This window comes from Gobio gobio, assembly GCF_949357685.1.
Source record: "Gobio gobio genome assembly, chromosome: 6".
NCBI classification, from domain to species: domain Eukaryota; kingdom Metazoa; phylum Chordata; class Actinopteri; order Cypriniformes; family Gobionidae; genus Gobio; species Gobio gobio.
In genome coordinates this window covers 56,448,146-56,454,814 of record NC_137102.1, presented here as the reverse complement: position 1 = coordinate 56,454,814, position 6,669 = coordinate 56,448,146, and positions in this window count along the sequence as shown.

Here is a 6,669-nt window from a genome sequence, read left to right as displayed (position 1 = left end):
AGGGATCATGAACTGCTTTGTTTTATGATGTTTCCTGTGGTGCACTTATATATATGTTAGAATGCTTTTTACATCAAAAATTGTCATAATTTATAATTAAAAGGCATTTTTCCTACCCTGATTTTAGCCCTCTGCTCTGAACGCTCTGTTTTAAGGGGCGTGTCCACTGGGAGACTTCAGTGTAAACGCCCACTGCTGTGATTGGCGGCTGAGACGTCAGTGTAAACGCCCACTGCTGTGATTGGCTAACGTCTTTCCATTTGAAATAGTATTACTCCCTCTTTTAGACCGTTTTTACAATTACAGCTCTCATGGTTAACTAATTGTGAAAAGTGTTGCATTACATTTAGATCTATGGCATTATATTAAGATCGTGGCATGAAAGGTTGCAGAGATGAAAGATGATCACTGTTGCCGATCACAGACATGTTGAGCGGTGATCTCGTCATTGCAACTCAGTTTCTGTACACTAACGAATAAGTGTACAGAGAGTCATTGAATATACGTTATAGAGAGTCATTGAATAAGTCATTGTTAAACTCTTCTGTTTGATTGACAGCTGCAGCACGCGCTGCTCAAACGATTGCTGGGAGCTTTCTTTGGTCGCTTTCTTTATAGAATTAAATCACCTTTAAATAACATTATCTTTATCCTACTAAGAGAAACAACGCAAGTTGACTTTTAGTCACTGGTTTAATTTATTGAGACACTGACAAAGAACATCTGTACATGAATCATTACATATCAGATCAGGCATTAGAATGAACACAGTTGCATTACTGTCGAGCCCAGGCACTGCACAATATTCTGTAATCCACAACAGCATGTTTATTGCTTGGTAGCTCGATCTGGTTTAACACCACGTAGGCCAGTTACTTAGGCTACCTATTCTATTGCATGTCATGCGTGAATCGGTGAGTGGGGCTAAATAGGCAGTGATGAAGTAGGCGTTGATCTTCTTCTGCAGAGGCGGTGCTTGCCTCCCTTTGACGTCATAGATCCCCACTTTGAAAAACCTGTCGTTTGCTGGGCCTGGTGTCAATAAAAGCTTTTATTGGACTAACAAGGAGGTTTTCAGTTCTGAAACTTACAGGATATTCTTATGGTGCGTTCACACCGGACACGAATGATTTACATGTTAAGTCAATGCAAAGACGCAAATAGACATTCTGTGGTGCGATTCGCGCGAATAATGGCGCGAATGACACAGCGCAAATTGAGCGTTTGACACGTGATTCGCGCGAATCGCCCGAGTTGAAAAATCTGAACTTTGGCGGATATTCGCGCCGCGTTAACCAATCAGGAGCTTGCTCTATTAGTGACAACAATGAGGAGAAAATCTGTATATTTAGTGTGCATATGATTATCACTGTGATAACATTAAATGACATGAAACAAAACCCAGTCTCTTTTTGTTAAATGCAAGTTTATGTTTGATCAATAATACATAAGTATAAGTAAAAGGTATAATAAGCTATACATGAAATAATGCAAACAATTCAGTCAAACATTCAAAGTCAGTGCTAATCGGCTACAACGATTATGTAAAGTTATAGCCTAAAAATAAAAAAGTAATGAGACTTCACTTTGCCCTCAGCCTAAACGATTTGCCAGGGAACAAATTATAGATCCATGAGACCAAAGATCGGCCGTTACATATACACAAGACGAATTATAGCTCGAGACACCACAGAGACATCAGAGCCAGCGGCAGACGGCAGAAGGATTAGCCGAGGAAAGGCTGCTCTCGCCGGGGTAAACAAGCGCGGAGTGCCGCTGATCCACTGGAGCTCACAACTCCGAAAACGCCAGATAAATGTTCAAATAGGCACTCTTTTTATAAATAAACCACAGATTCGAGCTTTAAACAACTACATTATCGCCTGGAAAAGTCTTAAAACTACGTTTTGTCACACATTAACAGTAGAATTTTAACAAAAAAGACGTGTAAACACAGGCCATGTCAGCCATTTCTCTACGAGCCGGCCGGCAGAAGCCCCTCCCATGACGTGAATTTGCGTCTGTTGTGAAGTGAATGTCACGCGAATAGCACAAATTATTTGCGTCATTCGTGTCCGGTGTGAACGCTACATTATAGTATGATGGCCTCTTATGTCAAAAGCTCAAGGAAAATTAGATTTCTCAGTTCATGACCCCTTTAAACACTTTGATTCTGCTGTGCTATCATTACTTTACTTTAAGCTTCCCGACCAACCTCACACAGCAATATTCCCTGGGACAGGACTATTTTTTTGATGGACGGGTGGCAGACAAGGGATTCTGCCATTGGTTGGGTCATTATTTTTGCAATTCCATTTGGTGACACTAGTGCCTCAGAAATTTCACACTTCACCTTTAAGGCTAAAAGCATAAAAGCAGGGTAATTGCGTGTGCTCAGCCTACCTTGGTGATGTTGTAAGTGGATTGATTACCTGTCCTGTAGTTTTTCAATTTTGGGATCAGAATCATCTTTTCTGTCAATCACAACTGGCAAAATCACACGTCTCGCATTACATGCAGTGTATGGTTCTAGGAGTTTTCTATTTTGTTAATAAATCATCATTGATAACGCATCACATGCAATATTACATTTCATATGAGTATATCTATATAATTATATCTCTTTTCTTAAATATACATTAGACGGATTCAAATTTTGTGTGGATTCACTTAGATGTCTTAACCTAGCAAATTCACTCTGAATCATAACTGGATGACATCTGGTGATGATGGTTCCAATTAAACATTTTGTAAATAACTCTATATTTGTACTCTTAAACCTACCTTTTGTTAGTTAACTTAATTGTCCTTGAGTGATGTGATGATGTGACAATGGCATCTAACACATTTTGTACCAGATGTCATCAATAAACTACAAATGCAATATACAAATGTTTGCTCAAAATGTTTTGTATTAAATGTTATTTAGATTTGTGAGTATTGCTACAGATTTGGACAGTGTATGAAGATGTAATTATTTTGGATGATAAAGAGCACAGTATCTAGTGCAGAGGCCGTATCCAGAGTTTACAGTTTAATAGAATTTTATATTTTATATAAATCCCAAAAGGGCAATTTAGCAGACCAGCAGCTACAGCTGTCCAATGTCTTTTTTTTCTTCTTTAAGTGAACTACGGATCTAAACTTTTCGTCGTGCCTGCTGTATTTCAGCAGTAGTTTTTCCTGAGCAAAATATATGATTCAGTGAAATGCTTTTTAGTGGTGTTTGGAACTGGTACCATTTGAACATTTTAATAGGGTTGACAACCATGTTGACCTTGGATGCTTGTTAAAAAACAAAGTGAAAATGCAATCGGCTTAACCTATCAGTCAAAAGTTTGGACACACTTGACTGAATTTATGTTTTGCAGGATCTTTTGAAAGTAGTTTTGTTTGCCTATGTTTTGTGTCTTTAATTAATTATCCATGTATGTCCTACACCGATCAGGCATAACATAATTTATGAAAGGTGAAGTGAATAACACTGATTATCTCTTCATCACGGCACCTGTTAGTGGGAGGGATATATTAGGCAACAAGTGAACATTTTGACCTTAAAGTTGATGTGTTAGAAGCAGGAAAAATGGGCAAGCGCAAGGATTCGGGCGAGTTTGACAAGGGCCAAATTGTGATGTCTAGACGACTGGGTCAGAGCATCTCCAAAACTGCAGTTCTTGTGGGGTGTTCCCGGTTTGCAGTGGTCAGTCTCTATCACAAGTGGTTCTAGGAAGGAACAGTGGTGAACCGGCGACAGGGTCATGGGCGGCCAAGGCTCATTGATGCACGTGTGTGTGGTCCGATCATGTCTAGTGGAGTCCATGCCTCAACGGGTCAGGGCTGTTTTGGCAGCAATAGGGGGACCAACACAATATTAGGTCATAATGTTAAGCCTGATCGGTGTCTATATTGATCCCAAACTTTTGAACAGTAGTGTATATGAATATATATATGTCTGTATTATCATTATTATTTATTCTTTAATGGATGAACTGGAAGGAAGAGCAGCAAACGAGTGTCCAGCATACATGGAAGTATCATGAACTCAATGACTTTTCAAAGTGTACATCATTCATGGTTTCTTTGAGGTGAGTGGAATATAAATCACACTATTGGGTGTTCCTCAGGGTTCGGTGCTTGGTCCTCTTCTCTTCACAATTTACACGTGCATCACTGGGTCACAGGCATATGAATTTTTGTATTACTGCTGCACTGACAACACTCAACTATACTTCACATTTTTAGCACCTTGATAAATGGTTGCTAAGGTGTTCTTAGTGGTTGCTAGATGGTTGCTTACTGACCCAAGTTAAAGTCTATATGAAATTCTGGTCTCTAGATATGGCTCGGCTCCCCTCTTCAAAGGACCCCCGCCTCCCCCTTTTTTTTATTATCTGCCGGGGGGGAAAGGTAAGTCTAAACCTTAGAAGAGTTAATGCACACACAAGCTGTACAATTTGAGATATCATGTTTTATCACAAATTGTGTGACATGAGCCCTAAGCAACAGCAATGTTAGGCTTGGTAAGCACCGCTAATTCAAGCTCTTCTTTTGCCATCTTGTTTGTCACATCATACAGTTGCGGAAGCCAAAATAAGAAAGCATAACAAGTATTTTTCTACCCTATCCTTATTTTTAATGTAAGAAGCGACATGGCAATTTGTAAACTTGTAGATTTGGACTTTTATGTCATAATTAAGAATTACACACCAAAAAAAGGCTTGCTTTAATTTTTTTTTTTGTAAATCTTAATTATGACATAAAAGTCAAAATTATGAGATTAAAAGTCTTTGTCACGTTTTTGTCATAATTTGACATGTCAATTTAGTATATTACATAATTTTGAAATAGTTATTTCAACATTTAATTTTATGACTTAGTATGTAATTATTTACTTTTCATCAATGTCATACTCATTGAACAGTCATTCTTCTAATTATGACTTTTTGTCTCAATTTTATTTTTTAAAGAGGTCATGAACTGCATTGTTTTATAATATTTCCTGGTGTGCAATTTGAAATGTTCGTATGATTTTTACATCAAAAATGGTCATAATTTAGAAATAAAAGGAATTTTTCCTTCCCTGATTTTAGCCTCTGATTTTAACGCCCTGTTTGAAGGGGTGTGAAGGTTCAGTGTAAACGCCCACTGTTGTGATTGGCTGCTGTGAGACATCAGTGTAAACGCCCACTGCTGTGATTGGCTGCTGTGAGACTTCAGTGTAAACGCCCACTGCTGTGATTGGCTGCTGTGAGACTTCAGTGTAAACGCCCACTGCTGTGATTGGCTGCTGTGAGACTTCAGTGTAAACGCCCACTGCTGTGATTGGCCACTGTGAGACTTCAGTGTAAACGCCCACTGCTGTGATTGGCCGCTGTGAGACTTCAGTGTAAACACCCACTGCTGTGATTGGCCGCTGTGAGACGTCAGTGTTAACGCCCACTGCTGTGATTGGCCGCTGTGAGACCTCAGTGTAAACGCCCACTGCTGTGATTGGCCGCTGTGAGACTTCAGTGTAAACGCCCACTGCTGTGATTGGCCGCTGTGAGACTTCAGTGTAAACGCCCACTGCTGTGATTGGCCGCTGTGAGACTTCAGTGTAAACGCCACTGCTGTGATTGGCTGACATCTTTGCATATGAAATAAGTATTACACGTGTTACTTAAATATTGTGGCATTACTGTCGGGTCGTAAAAGTCTGTTTGCAAAGCCCACGCCGAAATTGCGACTGATTTACCAAAGAATCCACAGTGAAATGTACCGACTACAAATAAATAATGCTCAGCTGAGACATTCACATAAGCCGCATTTCCACTGCAGGAACTTTCCCCAGGAACTAGGAACTTTGTGGTGGTACTCGCAGGGCCGGATTAACAATTTCCTGTGCCCTGGGCAACAAGACTCAAGGGCCCCCCCTGCCCCTGCCCCAAAGCAACAATCGCAAAGTCGCTATCACCAAGAGCATATAGCCTATACTTCTATACTAACAAATCAGGCTTCTGCAATGCTCAGTGGAGATGTATGTAATAGCCTCAGCATAAAGTGCATTCAAGAGACAGAACACTAATGATGCACTAATGTTTTAACATAACTTTTTACAATGAATCTTTCGCAGAACTTGGTGGCTGCTACAGAGTAATTATTAAATGTTTCAATATAGCCAATCAATTATATTTTGACTGCAACAGTGAAATAAAGCAGACCGCTAGTGAAGCCTTAACTTAAAACCAGAGATTTTTTATTTCTAAAATGCTACAATGTGAAATTGTGGCTATTGTTGGAATATGTTTCACAATGTTATTTCATTTTAAGTTTAAGACTAATTTCAATTCATTTTCTCTTTTAAATTTTCTTTTAGCGCTCCTGTTTAAATTTCAGACAGTGTTGACTGATTGGGTCGACGATTTCAAGCCAAAAAGCTCACTAAAACCCACTCAATTCAAGAAAAAGACGCCCAAAATTTGAACTGCCAAAATAATGTTATATAATTTTATTGCCATGTCAATCAAGGCTGATTAGCACCATAGTATCTCCTTAAAACCAAATAATGTCAAAATAAAATTAAAATAAAAAACATTTCTCAGGAAAATGGATCAAAACAGGGCATTCAAAAACAGTCATGCATGACTAAAATGTCCAAGTGGAAACTGTCAAAATCACGAAATTAATCGA